This window comes from Dromiciops gliroides, chromosome 5 (assembly GCF_019393635.1).
Source record: "Dromiciops gliroides isolate mDroGli1 chromosome 5, mDroGli1.pri, whole genome shotgun sequence".
Classification (NCBI taxonomy): Eukaryota; Metazoa; Chordata; class Mammalia; order Microbiotheria; family Microbiotheriidae; genus Dromiciops; species Dromiciops gliroides.
Genome location: NC_057865.1, coordinates 129,094,913 through 129,114,864, shown reverse-complemented (window position 1 = coordinate 129,114,864; position 19,952 = coordinate 129,094,913).

Here is a 19,952-nt window from a genome sequence, read left to right as displayed (position 1 = left end):
TTTGACATTTACTAGTTGTGTAACCCTGAGCAAGTCCCTTAACCCTCATTGCCCTGCAAACAAACAAAAAAGAACTCAAAGGTAGGCATGGCAAGTGCCCTGTGGGCAATTCTTTTTTTGTTTTTTAGTGAGGCAAATGGGGTTAAGTGACTTGCCCAGGGTCACACAGCTAGTAAGTGTTTAGTGTCTGAGGCTGGATTTGAACTCAGGTCCTCCTGACTCCAGGGCTGGTGCTCTATCCACTGTGCCACCTTGCTGCCCCTGGGAAATTCTTGATAGAGATAAATGTTGGGAAGATTCATACAAATGAATATAGAAAGAAGTGAGCAGAATCACTCATTAATTATTGACATGAAGCAGTTTTCATCCTTTTCCCCAAGTTTGTAAAAAAAAATAATGGAAGGATTAGAATGAAAATTAGAGTAATTTATGGTCATTAATGGGTTTAACTTTCCAACTATCACACTAATTTTGTAATGAAAATATTTAATTTCACTCAAACTGTCACAATATATTACTCTTCTATACAAACTTTTCCAATTGACAACTTATATTTATTTCATATTAAAATATTTTATTTCAACATTCATCTTCAAATATTAAAAAAGTTATGAAAAGGGAAATAGTAGAGATATTTCAGTTCTTGATGGGAGAATATCTTCCTTTTATAGCTACTTAATTTTGATTTGTAGGAAAATCTTTGCTTCTAAAATGTTTCCTATTGAAAGATTATTTTGATAAATACCATCTTGGGTTTTTTTTCTTGTATTATCACTCCCAAATATCACTTTTTAAATTGATACATACAACTAAAAAGAAAAGAGAAAATGTTAGTGCTGATGATTTGTTAGTCATTAATCAATCAAAAATGATTTATTGATAAACTTCAGTGTGTCAGATGATCTGATAGGACAAAGACAAAAATGCAATAGTTCCTGATGTCAATGATCTTATATTTCATTGTTTTATGTGGGGGGTGGTAACTGCAATCTTTATGATGGCCAAATCTTTTTTTAAGCAAAAACAAAGAATTTAGCTCCTTCCTTGTGAAAAAAAGTCCAACTTGTCCTACAAGATTTTTTTCTATCATTCTTATCAAGCTTGATTTAGACTGCCTTGTCTGTTATCTAACTGCATTTGGGTAAGAAGCATGATGAATCTCAGTGTTTTCAAAAGGGATTAGTAGATACTTTAAAATTTTCTCCATTATTTTTTCAACTTAAAAGTATTTAATTTTTCTCTATTTCATCTTTACTATTAACCCCCCCCCAAAAAAAAAGAGAGGGAAGGAGGAAGGAAAAAGTGAGAAAGAGGAAGAAAAGGAAAAGAAGGAAGAAATGGAAAAGGAAACAAAGAAGGAAAAATAGAAGGAGGAGAAGGATAAGAAGGAGAAGGAAAAAAAAACAAGAAGAACAAGAATAGAAACAACAAGAGAATCTTAACAAACATGCATAGGCAAGCAAAGCCAATTCTATTACTGGCCTTGTCCAAAAATTCATCTCATTTTGTATTTTGAGTCTATGAATTTAATGTGAAAATGTAAGAAGGTAACATGTTTCATCTTTGATCCTGGGGAATCATGGTTTGTCTTTTCAATGAATGATGTTTCAAATTTTTCATAGTTGCTTTTTGTAATGTTGTCAAATGAACTTGTTCTCATTATTTTTCCCACTCTATTCTGTATCTTTCATAGTCTTTCAATTTTCCTTTGAAATGATCTATCCTATAAATTCCTATGGTACAATAACTATTTTTTTTGTGGGGCAATGGGGGTTAAGTGACTTTCCCAGGGTTACACAGCTAGTAAGTGTCAAGTGTCTGAGGCCAGATTTGAACTCAAGTACTCCTGAATCCATCGCCAGTGCTTTATTCACTGCACCACCTAGCCGCACTGGTACAATAACTTTCTATTTTACTAATATCCCATAATTTATTAAGACATTCCAAGAGATAGGAATTCTCTCAGTTTCCAGTTTGCAATTAAAAAGGCTACGACAAATATTTCCTATACATGGGCTCTTTTATTTTTTCATTGATTGCTTTAGGATTTATTTCCTGTAGTGTTATTTCTGGGTAAAAAGGGAATGTGAAGTTTCATGATATTTTGAAGAGAGGTCCAAACTGCTTTCAGTAATGGCTAGAAAAGTTCTTAGGAGATAATTAAGCATATTACTTAATCAAAATGAACCTAAGTTGTTTTCTTGGAGTCCAAAGAAAGAGTTTCTCTGAAGGCAAGTTTATAACTAAAAAATAAATCTTACAGACTTATTGACTTAGCCAAACAGTGTGAAAAAACCCAAATTGTAGAATAAAAAAGAATATAGTTTTTTAAAATAATATTAATTTACTGGACATATTGGGAAAAATTTATATCAACCAACTAAAAGATATCTTTACAAATTTCTATATAGATGAGAGCCAACATTATATTCTATGAAAGTATTTACTAGGCAATGATAAAGTTTATAAAAAACTGTGAATTAGTGACTATTTAGTTAATCATTGCCCACTATTTGATATTCTCAATAATTCATTTGCCCATTCAAGTTTTGTTAATTATGCTTCATAGCACTTTATTTGTGCATGAGTTTATGTCAGTCTTTGTTTAGTGCTTTTTGTCATAGACTAGAATTTTTTCTAGAATGAGTAGTATCAAAGCTTCGATTCACTTAACATAATGCTGTGTGCAACTAAGTATTTTATAATGTATTTGTTTAAAGATAATTATGTTGGTCATATGAAATCTAACTCTTTAACCAGTTTATTTATAAAAGCACCATCTTTGACATTTCTAAAGTATTATAAAGGTTCAATGCTAGGAAACAAATTTGGAAATCAGAATCCTGCCTCTTCATTTATTAGCTTTTGAGATAGGTCAAATCACTCAATCTCCTTGGGCCTTTGTTTCCTCGTGTATAAAACAAAGTAGTTAAATTAGATATCGTCAATGTCCCTTTCATCTTTAAATTTTATGATCAAATAAGCACTTTCACATGTTATATTTAGTTCTATCAACACCTGTGGAAGACAAGTCAAACTTTATTATTTCAATCTTATGAGTAAACTAAAACATAGATAGGAGAAATATGAATACTCAATTACAGAACTAGAAAGTGGTGGAGCTGAGACTAGAACTCAGGCCTTCTTACTCCTAATTCACCATTCCTTCCAATGTAACATAGGAAAATCTGGTACTATTTCCCAAGTGTTTTGGTCTATCAAACAACTTCTAAGAATGGAATTCACTTAACATTCAAAATTATTTTAAGGCTTTATGAAAACTTGGATTTTCTTAGCACTTGACATTTTTTCCATTTAAATAACATTCTCAAAGGTTTTAGGGCTACTGTCAATTCAGCAACATTGTTCTCTTGAGGTATCAGGCCATATCAAATTTTCTCAGTCCAACTGCTTCCATTTTCAGGTAGAAAATAAATGACTCTCTTAAAGGAATATATGCCTATCAAATTCAGCCTATAATACCACTTTCCCCTTATTCCTTATAATGGATTTGAAAAGATATTAGAGAAAATTAATAAGTAATTTTTAGGTTCGGGAAATAATGGGCAAGTTGCAAATTTGTCTTCTAAAAGGGAAAAAAAGAAAATTCTGGTTACAGTAGACTAGTCACTTAAATTTTTAAAATAGAAATTACTTAATATCATAGGATAATATATCAAAAAGGAATTTCAGAGACCATCTAAGTCCAATCCCTTCTTTTTATGTATAAAGACACTGAGACATGGAGAAAGTTAAAAGACCTGCCCAAGATTACAATGGTAATAAACATTCAGAAATGGGAACTGAAACCCCTTGAAGCAAGAACCAGGAACTGTTCCCTGCACCACACTATCTCTGTTTGTAAGCATTTAGAAAACAATTCACATGTTATTATTGGATATGCAATAGAAAAAGTTGATGTTGGACATCCCAGCAATCATAGCCATCCTGGAAACCATACTTTCTCTGTGTGACATTCTCACCACCTTGTTGAGGCTCAAGCTTTCAGGTCCAGTAACAGACATCTCCTAGATTATCATCAGCATTGTCCCTGAACATGTCCCAAAAATACATCTCCTACTTTTGTAACCCTTCCCCTCATCCCCACAAAAAAATAATCAATTTAGTATTTATAAGTATGGGATGGGAATGCTGGACAACATGGGTCCTATATTTACACTTAAAAGTGGGAAATCCATGAAAGATCAGATGAATTTTCATTTTGAAAATGATTTTACTTTTTAAAAAATATGCCAATGTTGGTCCTACATATAAAAAATTATATCTGGAAAAATGAAATTGCAGTCAAATAACAGAGTTTGTTTGATTCTATTTTATCTCGTGTAACTTACTTGACTGTTCTACCTCCCATCCTAGCCACCAATAATTAAGTAGTTTTTTTTAATTTAATTAACCAAATGCATTGCTCCTCTCTGAGTTATGTGGACATAGTTTTTCTGTCACCCGAGTGATAATGAAATGTCAGCTCACAAGAAAATGAAATAGAGGCAAACTAAATTCCTGCTACTGTACTTTGTTGCTGTTAATTTGGCTACATGGTTAAGTTATTTTAACCAGAATCAAACTGGAAATTGAAGAGTATTAAGGGATGAGGGATGAGGGAAGTCGGGATGAAATCCAAGGGGCAGAGTCCCTTTGTAAGAATAATGTAAAAAAAAGAAATTTTCTAACAAAAAGTATATGTATACATACATACACACATGTTTATGTGTACATACATACACATGTGTGTTTATGTGAATTTAGAATTAATGTCTACATCAGTCAATATGTCTGTGGCCACATGGTTCATATTGAAACTGCATATATTTGTATATTTATAGAAATCAGTCAAATCTATTAAAGCAGTTTGAACAGAAATACTCATTTCTTCAGAGAATTCAAATTATTTCTTTTCTTTACCCAAGTAAAGAGGAAAGATAAAATGATTCACAACCTGAGAGTAAAAGTACTAGACTTGGAGTCAGAAGACCTGTGTTCAAATCCAAGCTCTGCTATTTATTTCTTTTGTGACCTTGGACAATGCCATTTATTTCAAATTAAATGTCCTCCTTTGTAAAATGGGAGAATTGAATTGCATGACATCTATAGTCCCTTTCAGCTCCAAATTTATGGTCCTATGACCCTAAAGTATCTTTATTTCTGGGCCCAAGTAACATTATACTCTCTAAAACAAAGTAGTATCATATCTTATTGTTGTTTCTGAACACATACTCTATATCCCCACCAGGCTAATCTATACATAATTTCCATAATGTGTTCCTTTTTTTATTCCTTGGGATGCCAGTGCTCAACAAGATTCCTACTGAAGGTTGACATATCCCTTTCAAGGTTCCCTTTGACTCCATTGCCTTGCATTCTATACAGTTTTGATCTGCAGCCATGCTTTCATCTACAATTCCATAGCCATCTATATTCTTCTATACCCCTTTGGCTTTAGTGGCATAGTGGATAGAATATTTTTTCCTGGAAACAGGAAGATTTTAGTTCAAATCTGTCCTCATACAATTACTATTTAGGTGCCCCTGGGCAAGTCACAACCCTTGTCTGACTCAGTTTACTCAACTGCAACCCAAGGTGATCAGGTACAAATGAGATAATATTTGGTTGGTTTTTTGTTTGTTTGTTTATTTTTGTTTATTTTTTGTCATTGTTGTTAGTTTGTTTGCAGGGCAATGAGGGTTAAGTGACTTGTCTAGGGTCACAAAGCTAGTAAGTGTCAAGCGTCTGAGGCTGGATTTGAAGTCAGGTCCTCCTGAATCCTGGGCTGGTGCTTGATCCACTGCACTACCTAGCTGTACCCCTCCCAAATGAAATAATATTTGTAAATGACTTAGCATAGTATGCTAGGCATTTAATTAAATGGCCCTCTTCACCTTCCCTTAATCTCCATTCTGCTTGTCACCTGATAGCGAATGAATTTAATGCTGTCTTGATCTTTAACTTCTATGTATTCCTTGAATCAAGATGAGTCCCTTAACTTTCTACCTTGCCTATTTTATCCATCACTGATAATTTCAGCTATAAACCTCTAAAAAGTAGTGAAAGTTGTTCTCTATTTCAGACAGATGTCCAGACCAGATGTACATTCTATGGAGAAAAAGCAAAGTCTGAACTGAGTTGGTAGAGAAAAAAATGGTGAAGGTGATTATCATAAGATTGCCACAAGATGCCCATCAGCAAGGGACTGAGCCAAGAGGGAAGAGGAAAGCAGCCCTGAGATCTCCCAAAGACCCCTCCCAATACTTTCAAACAATGTCAAAAGACAATCCCTGGAGCAGCAGAACCCACAAAATGATAGGATGAAATAATTTTCAAGCCAAAGACAACCAAGAAGGTTGGCAGAAAAGGTCTGTTGCACCCAAGATGAGAGTGGAATTAAGTCCAACACAAGCTATGCCAATGCAAAACCAGCCCCAGAAAATCAGCAACATGCCTTGGGAGACTCAGAATAACCATATACAGCAACTGGTTCTGGAACTCTTAGCCCACAGATGGTAAAGGGTTTTAACAATTGGCCAGAAGGATATTACAGGGATGTCTTTTGCTAAGCACTGAGGCAGGTCACTGTTGTCCCATATTCAGATCCAGATCACAGTCTTGGGTGGCAGTCCTAGGCTGGGGAGGAGCATAAACACACCAGTGCTTGTAGCCACAATGGAGTGGGAAGGTAAAAAAGCAAGCCTGTGGTTGCTTGCAGGTGAGAGCAAAGGCCAGGAGAGTAGTAAAAATTTCTCTCCTTAAATCACCACCTTGGAAGAATGAAAATCTTATAAATTCCTAGAAGTGTCTCTGAAAATAGCTGCACAATGCTCAGAAGCTTGGAACAGTGCACACAACATAATAATTTTCAATGGTTAGAGTTCTTTTCTGTTTCTTGTTCATATTTTAGCCTCTTTTCTGTCTTGTCAAGTTGGGTTCTGCCCTTGGGATACAGTGTGCACTATCCAAAGCTCGTGACCACAGAAAGAATTGTGACAAGGAAGATCAAAATACATACTCATAAGAAGATAACAAAGTCAAAGCTCCTACATCCAAAGCTTCTAAGAAAAATATGAATTGGTTTCAGGCCATATAAAGGCTCAAAAATGACTTTGAAAATAAAGTAAGAGAAGTAGAGGCAGCTAAGTGGCACAGTGGATAAAGCACCGGCCCTAGATTCAGGAGGACCTGAGTTCAAATCCAGCCTCAGATACTTGACAATTGCAAGCTGTGTGACCCAGGACAAGTTACTTGACACTCATTGCCTCAGAAAGAGAGGGAGAGAGGGAGGGAGGGAGGGAGGGAGGGAGGGAGGGAGAGAGAGAGAGAGAGAGAGAGAGAGAGAGAGAGAGAGAGAGAGAGAGAGAGAGAGAGAATGAGAATATGAATGGGGGGTGGAAGAATGAGAGTGATATGAGAAATCATGACAAAAAATGTCAAGAGTTTGGTAAAGGAGACATAAAAAAATACTAAAGAAAATAATGCCTTAAAAACAGACTAGGGCAAATGGTAAAAGAGGTACAAAATGCCAATGAGGAAAAGAATGCCTTGAAAAGGCAAATTGGCCAAATGGAAAAGGTGGAATAAAAACTCACTGAAGAAATTAACTCCTTAAAAATTAGGATTGAGCAAATGTAAGCTAATGACTTAATGAAAAATCAAGAAACAATGAAACAAAACTAAAAGAATGACCAAAAAATGCAATGTGAAATATATTTATCACTGGAAAAGTGACTTGGAAAATAGATCCAGGAGAGATATTTGAAAATTCTTGGACTACCTGAAAGCCATGATTAAAAAAATAATAATAAAATAAAAATCTTAAACATCATCTTCCAAGAAATTGTCAGGGAAAACTGCCCTTATATTCTAGAATCATTAGGTGAAATAGAAATTGAAAGAATCTAATAATCACCTCCTAAAAGAGATCCCCAAATTAAACTCCCAGAAATAGTATAGTCAAAATATATAGCTCCCAGGTAAAGGAAGAAATACTGTATGCAGCCAGAAAGAAACAATTCAAGTATTGTGGAGCCACAGTCAGGATGATACAATATTTAACAGCTTCTGCATCAAAGGATCAGAACTCTTGGGATATGATATTTCAGAGGGCAAAGAACTGGGAATGCAAGCAAGAATCACCTAGCAAGCAAAACTGAGTATAATGATTCAGGACAAAAATAAGCATTCAATGAAATCTAGGAATTTCAGGTATTCTTGATTAAAATATCTGAGCTGAATAGAAAATGTGGCTTTCAAATACAAGAGAAACATAAAAAGGTAAACAGGAAAAAGAAATCATAAGGGATATTAAAAGGTTAAACTATTTACATTCCTACATAGGAAGATGATACTTGTAACTCAAAAGAAGTTTCTCATTATTAGGGAACTTAGATGGAGTATATTTAGACAGAAGGCACAGGTGTGAATGAATATGAAGGGATAATATTTGAAAAAAATAATATTAATTGGAAGAATTGCACTGGGAGAAAGGAAAAGGGAGAGGTAGAATGGGATAAATTATCTTACATAAAAAGAAGCAAGAAAAAGCTTATATAGTGAAGGGGTATGATGGGGGATGTGTGGGAGAGTGAGTTAACCTAAGACTCCCTTCAGCCTCTACCCTTCATCTCTGTTGTATCACTTTCTTCAAAGACACACCTCCAAGCAGTACTCTGAAGTGCTACAAGATCATAGTATCGATCAGAAATAGTCAAAGAATATACATTGTATCCTGTAGACATTTTTTTCTTGGTTTTTTTTTTTTGGAGGGGGGTGGCAATGAGGGTTATGTGACTTGCCCGAGGTCTCACAGCTAGTAAATGACAAGTGTCTGAGGATGGATTTGAACTCAGGTCCTCCTGAATCCAGGGCTGAACCACCTAGCTGCCCCAAGTCCTACAGATATTTAATCCGTTTTAGTTATATAGTCAGTTATATAATAAATCTAGATTCTAGATGTAAGATTATAGCAGTGACAGAGAAAGATAAAAACAATTTATGATATCTCAACCAACTTTAGTCATTCGCTTGAAATCTAGTAGTAGCTGTAATATTACAAATCCATAAAATCAGAAGAATCTTTGAATTAAAATTGCAAAGTAAATATTTTAGGTTGAAATCTACTTTGTTTCTGCAATTTGCCTTAGAATAACTGAGAATGCAAGGAAGATAAACGATTCAATAAATATGCTTTTAATTTAAGAAATGAAAATTTTCAACATTTGATGGCATTCCAATTATAGGAATTCTGGATATTAGGAATCTCAAGTCTCTTTCCCCCGAAAAATAATAATTCCCTGTTTTGAGAAGAAAAATCACATGCTTTTCTTATTCAAAAGCTTTATAGACATCATAGAGTATTGGATTTGAAAAGGATTTTGAAGCTAAATCCTTTCATGTTAAAAGTGATGTACTCATATTTACTAGCTGTATGACCCTGGGCAAGTCACTTAACCCTCATTGCCCCAACAAAAAAAAGTGATGAACCTGAGGTTTAGAAATGGTTAATAGTTCTTCCAAGGTGAACTAGCTCTGTAGTAGCAGAAATGTGATGGGAACAATAGTCCCAACACCTAAGCCACAATCATTCTATTCTGTCACTAATGAAGGCTTATCCATATTAGTCTACAAATAAGCATTTTCTATTTTGGTTGTCTTGAAAAAGTCAAGGAAGTATAATAATTTATATAACAACATTTTTTGATAGTTTGGTATTTTATATTTTCTAGTTACATATAACGATAGTTTTCAACATTTGTTTTCATAGGATTTTTAGTTCTACCCTCCCTTCCCTCTCTCCATACAGAGACAAAAAGCAATCTAATGTAGGTTATATATGTGCAATCACGTTAACCATATTTCTGCATTATTCATATTGTGAAAAAGAGTCAGAGCACAAGGGAAAAACCTCAAAAAAGAGGAAAAATGAAAACAACCCAAAATTAGAAACACCATGGTACAATCTGCATTCTTAAACTACAGTTCTTTTTTATGGATGTCGAGAACATTTTCTATCATAAAGTTCTTTGAAATTGTTTTGGACCATTGCATTGCAAAAAAGAACCAAATCTATCACCACTGTTCATCACACAATGTTGTTGTTACTATGTACAATGTTCTCCTAGTTCTGCTCCTCTCAGTCACCAGCAGGTCATGTAAGTCCATAAAGCTTTCTCTGAACTCCTCCCACTCATCATTACTTTTACCATTGATTTTTTAAAACTTTGTGTCCTAAATTTTCTTCCTCCCTCCCTCCTCGTCCCTCCCTATGAAATCCAACAATTCAATATAAGTCATACATGTGAAGTTATGCAAAACATCTTCTCATTAGTCAGGTTGTGAAAGAAAAGATACAAAATATCTTTAGAAAGAGGAGCTAACAAATAAAATTATACTTCAATCTGTATACCATCAGTTCGTTCTATGTTGATGGTTTGCATTTTTCATACTTCCTTTTGATATCATACTACTCATCATTTCTTTCACAGTTACTATTGCTAATTGTATTACCATCCATCTTATTTTCTCCCCTTGGTATTTACTCTATTTTCTATCTCCTTTCATCCTATCCCTTCTCTAAAGTGTTTTGCTTTTTACTGCCCTCCTGCCTCAATCTGCCCTTCCTTCCTTCCCCTCTTCTCCCCCCATCTCCTCCCCCTCCCACATTCCCTCAAGGCACAGTATATTACTATACCCACTTGAGTGTTTATGTTAATCCCTATTTGAGCCAATTCTAATGAGAAGAAGGTTCACTCATTCTCCCTCACCTTCCCCATCTTCCCCTCCACTCCACAAGCTTTTTCTTGTTTATTTTATATGAGATACTTTCCCCTAGTCCACCTCTCCCTTTCAATTTCTTCCGGTGCATTCCCCTCCCCTTATGCCTTAACTTTATTTCAAAGATTTCATCATGGGTGAGCTAGGTGACAGACTGAACAAAGCACCAGCCCTGGACCCAGGAAACCCCAAGCCAATATCCAGCCCCAGATATAAGCCACCCCACCCTGCCTGCCCCACAAAAAACCAAGTACAAACAAAAAATAAATGCTTTACAGATACAAAACTTTCATATTCAATTTATACCTGTGCCCTCTAAGTATATTTATTTTAGCTGCCCTAATACTGAGAAAGATCTTATGAGTTAGAAGTATTATCTTGCCATGTAGGTATCTAAACAGTTTAATCTTTTAATATCCCTCATGATTTCTTTTTCCTGTTTACCTTTTTATGCTTCTCTAGGGTCTTGTATTTGAAAGTCAAATTTTCTATTCAGTCCAGGTCTTTTCATCATGAATGCCTCAAAGTCCTCTTTTTTATTGAAGTCCCATTTTTTACCGTGAAAGATTATACTGTTTTGCTGCGTAGGTGATTTGTGGCTGTAGTCCCAGTTCCTTTGCCCTCCAGAATATCATATTCCATGCCCTCTGGTTCTTTAATGTAGATGCTGCTAGATCTTGTGTTATCCTTATTGGAGCTCCACAGTATTTGATTTCCTTTTTTCTAGCTACTTGCAATATTCCTCCTTGACTTGGGATCTCTGGAATTTGGCTATAATATTCTTTGAAGAATTCCTTTTGGGATCTCTTTCAGGAAGTGATTGGTGGATTCTTTTCCATTTCTATTTTACCTTCTGCTTCTAGAATATCAGGGCAATTTCCCTGATAATTTCTTGGAACATGAGGTCTAAACTCTTGTTTTGTTCACGGTTTTCAGGTAGTCCAATGATTTTCAAATTATCTCTCCTGGATCTATTTTCCAGGTCAGTTGCTTTTTCAAGAATATATTTCACAATTCCCTCTACTTTTTTATTCAGTTGGATTTGCTTTAGTGTGTCTTGGTTTCCATAATGTCACTAGCTTCTATTTGTTAAAATTATTTTTTTCAAAGAGCTTTTGTTTCTCCTTTCCTCTTTGGCTTTTCAAGCTGTTGACAAAATTATATAGCTTCTTTACATTCATAACATATGCAAGTTATTGCCCCCTTTCATATGTATATGGTTTGGTTGATACAAGCAGAGTAAAAAAATTCATTTTTTTAAAGAAAACTAAGATCAACTTGAAAAGAAACAAAGTCTCAAAGATAAAATGCGTAGAAGTAATACAAACTATGCTGAGAACCAGATTGGCAATGATCCTTCAGATAAATATATTGAAAATACCTGTTTTAAGGCAAAGCAATGACTGAGGTAATAATTATTATAGGCCATTATAGTTCATCTACTCATTTAATGTAAGATTATTCATACATTTTTAAAGGTATAACTCAGAAATTATACATCAAGTACCATTTTGGAGACTATAAAATTATTATATGACAAGCATTAATATCATACCTGACAGAAAGTTGAAATTGTTAAGTTTCTTTCTTTTATCTTTTTTGTGGGGCTGTGGGTATTAAATCACTTGCCCAGAGTCACACAGCTAGTAAGTGTCCAGTGTCTGAGGTCACATTTGAACTCAGGTCCTCCTGAATCCAGGCCCAGTGCTTTATCCACTGTGCCACCTAGCTGCCCTAAATTGTGAAGTTTCTTATGGACTTTTGAGGATTAGAAACCAAAATAAAGAAGCTATAGGAAAAGACAGAAGCACAGGATTAATGTAAGAATAGGAGGATTCATAAGAAGCTTAGTTCAGAAGACATGGTGGGGAAAAAGAAAAAAGAAAACAAAAAGGCTTCCAGCTAATTGGAACTGATGAATGGAAGAGCAGCATTACTTCAATGATTTGTTGTAATAAGGCTGCTTCTGATACAAGAGCTCTTCACTTGCTGCACAGATTTGAAGAAGACCGAATCCTGCTAGGTTATCCAGATTGGTGTAAGCATGTTGCTCTGTAGTGCCAGCTACAGCCTAAGCTACTTCACAGGGATGTCTGATTGTTCTCTCCTTCCCTTTATATATGAGAGGAAGACTCAGAGACAGAAAGACAAGCTTTGATTCTATTTTGCTTTTTGTGGTGCTTATTGAAGAAAAGGTTTTGCTTTACTACCAACTGTTTGGAGAAACCTGATTCCTATGCAGCAAAGAGCTGGATGGGCTAATCAGCATTGTCTAGAGAGTGAACCTAAGGGAGTTTTGCAATTCTCTGGTTTAAGAAAACTATCTGGTGATGAAAAATATAGTGTTGATATATTTATTTTAATTAAATGAGTATAAAACTCAACATCATGTTAAGTATGGTGGTAAGCTAAAAGATTGAGTGATTGCTTCATTATCTAGGGAGAAGAGGAATAACTTTGCCCAACAGGAGATCTATAAAGATTAGAGGGAAGCATTAGCAGAAAATAAGTTTCCAGTGGTATGGATTGGTCCTGAAAAGACCAAGTACATCAAAACCAGCAGCTTAGAATTGTGAGTTGCCCTACACCCATGAGTTTCCTTGTTTATGTGTCTTCCTCCAAAGCTGCTATAATTATGTGCTTACTCTTTCTCATGGACTCTGAATGCCTTGTTTGCAAAGCATAACCCAGGTTTCTGGGAGGATCATAATCAATTTATCATGTTTGCTTTTGTTCTTTATTGAGTAAATGTTAACAATTATCACTTATTATTAGTGAATAAATGCTTTATGTCTGAGTCAATGGTGTCAGTCTCTATGATTGATTCTGTGTGAAGAAACAGAAACCAGAGGTGTAGGACACATAGCAGTGTAGTAGAACATACTTCTCTCCTTATACATACATCCTAAGGTTAGCCCTAACACCCAAAGACATTTGGAGGTGTTGCTGAGTTGACACAACTGTGACTGGATCTCACTTTTAAGCGAGGGATAGGGAAATCCAGACCAGCTCATCTGAGGGAATATTAGGGTCATCAGCCAGCGTAGACAGAGAGAAAAGTGAAGCAGGTGCCACATCAGACAGGTTGCTGGTTGGGAGCTCTACTGATCTTCTGCACTATGCACCTGAATGTAGAAATCCTCAAAGAGGAATTGTTTTCTATATAAATAAATATGTAATAACAACAAAAAATAATAAACTTACATTCACATTTTTTTCTGAACCTGCCTTTTGTGACAGGGTGAATGAAAAATCAGATTTATAATAGCATATTGGGAAAAATACTGAGTCAAAAGACTGAGATTTGAATCTCTGTTCCAGAACCAGTGACCCATTACTTAAGCTCTGTTTTCCTCAGCTTTAAAATGAGACAACTGAACTTCTCTAAGCCTTATTTTCCTCACATATAAAATGAAGGGGGTGTTGAACCAGATCCCTATTACCTTTAAATTTTATGATTTTATGACCTTATAATTAAAGGAGAACTATTTTTGAGGATTCTTTGTGACCAAAGTCATCTTTAATTACTAAATTTTTTTTCAAATTTTTCTTCTGATGTCAGTTTTGATAGAGGAATAATTGTTTTAGGGTTGTAGTCAACACTAATCAATATAAGATCTAATACTACAAGATAGTAAGGGAGAAGAAAATTAGGGTTAATGAAGGAAATTCAATTGTCAAGATTACTAAATTGGCGTATCATACTTGAATTACTAGATTATGAATTTACTGGACTGTAAACTTTGCATTATTAATACTTTTATATGACAACCATCCAGTCCCTACTAGCTGAACCTCTAAAAATGGCTTATTTATTTAAATTGAATATATTATGAACCAGGTAAAAACAATGGAAGACTAAGTAGATAATAATATTACTGACTACAGTTGGAGAAATTTGAAGCTATTGAGCTTAATGTCTAGATTACTGGTTGAATCTTTGTGCAATTCAAAAGGAGAAAGAATATGACTATAGTCATTTCACCATAAAAAAGACAGGACATTTCCATTTTGCTGATTCTGATAATCAGGAAAATAAACAAAATTTTTAGTTGCTCTTATATCTATGCTACATAGAACCCTTCTATTCCTGTCTGGTCCCTTGGATCCATGATTTTGGAAACTTCCATGGTGAAAACATCTCTTTCATGTAACCTTGATAGTTTTACCAGTCTATGATATCAGGCATGAGAAACTATTCAAATGCCCCCAGATTGAGGGCTGCTCCATTCAATAAAACACATCCTTTAATGGTATAATTAAGATGTCAAGAGAAAGGAAGGAAGGCCCCTGGCATCTTGGGTTGACTCCTATGTGAAACTTGTGAGAGGGCATATAAAACACACATCAGTTCTGCATCAGTCGTGCCAAGACAGTATTTTGTGAAGCAGCCCTAGTACCATAGACAAAAGAATAAAAGGAGTTACATAACCTGCTTCCCAAGAAAGGAGGAAGCCTGTCATCCGGATCATCAATTTCCTTTCTTTCCCTCCTGTTGAGTCTGAAGACCACATATGAGGCCTAGATCTGTACCTTGCCCCCTAAAAGTGCTGGTAGCATCCTAATATATTGGATGACAGCGGTCTTATTATATTCTTGTCCCCTCTTACTTTGCTACATTCCAGATTCACAAGACATATTGTTTTTGACATTGCTGGTTGCTTTACTTCTTCTGAGGAAATTTCTAAATACTAAAAATGCAGCTGAAATAGAATGAGACAACTATCTTAAAAATTCGTCTGGTAGAGTAAAACTTTTATCTGCAGACTTCTCCCAGAAGAAAGATTCCAAGTTACAATTATATAAGGTCTCTTTAAAATATAAAAATAGAGGGAATACTTTTTGAAGATAATTTTATTATGTTTATCAAGGGAGGCATAAAAGAGGGAGATATGCTTACCAAAGCAGTTTGCCATGTTTCTGGAGAAAATTCAATGGGTAATTCTGGTCAAAGATTTCATATGTATGTGCGTGTGGGGGGGGGGGTTGGTAAATTCTTGTAGAGAGATGCTCCTTTTTGCAAATGTAATTATGTTGATTTCATCAAGCTTTCAGAACATTGTATGTCCTCCTAATTTGAAATGAATAAATTTTACAGTTATTAAGGTTATGGATATTGAAACTTAGAGAAATAAATTTAATTTATTTCATTCACATACATTCAGTGCCCAGCTGGATGATACAGTGGACAGAGTATTAGATTAGGAAAAGAAGTCCTCAGTTCAAATCCTGCCTCAGACTTAGCTATGTGACCCTAAGCAAATCATTTTACCCCAGTTTCCTCTCCTGGAAAATGAGGATAATAAAAATGAATAATAGATATTTCCAGGGTCATTATGAAGATAAAATAACATTGTCAATCACATTGTAAACTTTAAAGGGCTTATATAAATTGTAGGTATAATAAAGGCAAATAAATATATAATTATATATGATGAATACATATATAGAGATACATATCTGATATTCAACATGTAATAATATTTATTGCATATAATTTATTATATGCAAATTTATTATACCTATTGCATATATACATATAAAATATTTATCTACTTTTATGTATGAAATCTATCTAATATTTTATGTGTATATATTATATATAAACCAAATGTAAGGGATAGAATTTTATATTCTATATAATAAAATGCATGGTATATCATATATCTATATATTTTCATAACATTATATATGTATTTAATCCAAATATATAATAGTTAAGTATTACACATAATATATTATTTACTATATATACATATGATTCAACTTTTATTATATATGAACGACTAATTATGTATTCCTATATATACATATTTATATCTATGATATATAAACAATATATAATTTGTAATAATATAATTTACATACTTTTATATATAATACTGAACACACACAAAAAATAAATCATATATATGTTACTTTAAATGTTATATATGCACACATTATATATACATACATTGAATAACAATATATTCTTTATAATACATATCCTATATCTTGCATGCGTTTCATCATATATTCTACATATATGATGTGATGTGATGCAAGAATGGGACACTAAATGCCTACTACTAATCCAAGATGGGGAACTTTGGGAAGCCACTTTTTAGACAAAATGGCATGGTAGGATGATAAAAGTCTTCTATATATTCATGAAACTAGACCGTCCAATGAGTCAGACAATGCTTATCCAGAAGTAGGCTGTAGTAAAGATGATCCATGGGTGTCTCTGGCTTTTCCTTCCTAGCTTTTAGTAAACATAAATTAGTATTCAGTTCCAGATGGATGGAACAATATCTGCCCTACATACCATTTGCTTACTATTTGTCCATGAATTTAAAACACTTTGTTTTTGTATTCTTTCCTGATCTTAGGTAAAAAAGTATGTCAAGAGTGAGAGAGAACTGGTGACTAACACACATCCTTTAATGGTATAATTAAGATGTCAAGAAAAAGGAAGGAAGGCCCCTGGCATCTTGGGTTAACTCCTATGTCAAACTTGTGAGAGGGCATATACAAGTTTCACACAAGATGGGCAGAAATTGATGATGTAGGATCTTCATGACTGGAGGAAATAGCCTCATGGATGAACTAACAGATCAGTTATCACTGAAGTATAGACAGAGCCATAGGCTCTTGCCTTTACATTCTCATGTTTTCCTTATTTCCTGTAAATGAGATGTTTCTGACTTTGTTTATGAGTACTTCGATAATCATTATCCGATAGTGCATGTAGTAGTGTAGATGAAATGTTAGAGATATTGAAGATGAGGTTTAGAGGCATGAGATAATCTAGTAACAGGCATAGAAGAGTGATATTTAAATTAGTTAATTTTAAAAAGCAGTAAGGATTTAAAAAACAGAAGCAAAATGGAAAGTTACCAGTTTTTAGCCTAAAATTATTCTGAGAATTCGAAGACAATAGGATTCAATAAGATATTCCCTCAATGGTCTTTTTTTTTTTTCAGGGCAATGGGGGTTAAGTGACTTGCCCAGGGTCACACAGCTATTAAGTGTCAAGTGTCTGAGGCCAGATTTGAACTCGGGTACTCCTGAATTCAGGGCCGGTGCTTTATCCACTGTGCCACCTAGCTGCCCCACAATGGTCTTTTAAAATGTACTATCAATGTTTATTTTCTCTCAAAACAGCCAGAAAAGAGATATTCTCACTCTAAGAAAATATGATAGCCTTTTCTAATTTTTTTAAGAATTTTGATATTTTCTTTAAAAGAATGCAGAATTAAACTTACTACTGATCACCCACCTTCAGCAGAAATATTTTTAATAAAAGAAAAAAAAAGTTGGTCAGCGATTCATTTGTTATTGCTCAAACCATTTCGTTTTAGCTTTAAATAGTCAGTGAACATAATCTTTCCTAAACCATATCAAGGCAACCAGGTGTAGTGGATATCCCATTTCTGGGTCAGACGTAGGTTCAAATCCTAACTTTGACCTGTGGTGGCTGTGTAATCCTGGACAAATCATTTAACCTTTCAGTGGTCCCGGCAATTTTCTTATATCTGCAGAAGGATTTCCCTATCCAATGAAATAATGAATCTGGTTTCAGGAAAAAAAATAAGGAGCAAATGAGCATGAGCAGAACGCTCTTCCTTCTCTTCCTCTTCCTTCTCTCTCATTAACTGATGGATGGTTAGGGGCTAGAAATTATTTACTATGTGTAACTGAAAAAGAAAGCTCTATGCAAAAAGCATTCATTAGCAGACACCCTTTTATTTCCCCTTCATAGTGATAGCTTCTACTCCCTTCATCCTAATCCTTCATTGTTGGTTTTTTTTTCATTCTGATTTTCCCACAGACCCCACTCTTGTCAAGAGACTAAAGAAATTATTCTTCTTTCTCTGCTCAGCAACAGTCTGGGTAAGGTTCTATCTCCAGCTCCCCTATCCTTAATTATGCTACTTAAAATTGAGTTCTCTTTCTCACACAATATATTGATTTTGCTCATAGGGAATCACAAGATTTAGTCCACAGAGGATTAATTCAGCTCTTCTTTATTTTTTCTCAATTAAGTACCTATTAAATCTTTAGTCCCTTAGGTTCTTTTTATTTGTCTCATTTTATTTTCTATCAAGAGCTCTTATTTCCAACCTAACCTAATTGCATTCCTTTTTTTTTTTTTTATTCAAAGTTTTATTTACTTTTTGAAACATGCTTGATTTATTTCTATTTCATTATCTCTGGAGAGCCCATAATCATACAGAGCAAGAGTCATGAGTCTGAATTTCACTCTTGTCTCTTCATTTATAGTGTTTGTGAGGCACCATATTTTTGTATTAAAAAATGAACTATGGGGGCAGCTAGGGGGTGCAGCAGATAAAGCATTGGCTTTGGATTCAGCAGAAACCAAGTTCAAATCTGAATTGAGACACTTAATACTTACTAGCTATATGACCCTGGACAAGTCATTTAACCCTCATTGCCCCACCAAAAACAAAACAAAACAGAACAAAACAATGAACTATGAGTAAGGATACATATATATTAATAAAGTAGACTACTAGTTTTCTGTGTAACTTTGGAGAAGTCACAATGTCTCTGGGTCTCTGTATCTTCAAAAGACAGGAAATTACTAAACTTTCTGCTGGCAACTAGGTGGTACAGTGAATAGAGCTCTGGACCTGGAATTAGGAAGACCTCTTCCTGAGTTGAAATCCATCCTCAGACACTTATTAACTATGACACTTAGCCCTGTTGTCTCAGTTTCTTCATATGTAAAAGGAGCTGAAAAAGGAAACACAAAGCACTTTAGTATCTTTGTGAAGAAAATCCCAAAAGGATTTGGTCAAAAGGAGTTGGATGTGACTGAAAAAATGAATAAACAACAACAAGCTTTCTGCCTAGTTCAAGTTTTCAATGATGACTGATATATTTATCTAAAATATTTTTGAACTTATTTAAGTCTATGCTTGGAATCTTCTATTTTATAGATCCCTTGCTTCAAGAGAAGCTATGACAGCTAGCTAATAATATCCTCTATAATAGCTATCACCTGTGGGTAATTTCATGGGATATAATTCTTATCATTTCATCTCAAAAAGAATATTGAATAGCTGTTAAACAGAAGTGTGTTAAAATAGAACAAGATGCATGTTATTTGGCATGACTGAAAAAGATTATCCCTGTCACTTCAGTCAACAAGTGTCAATAGG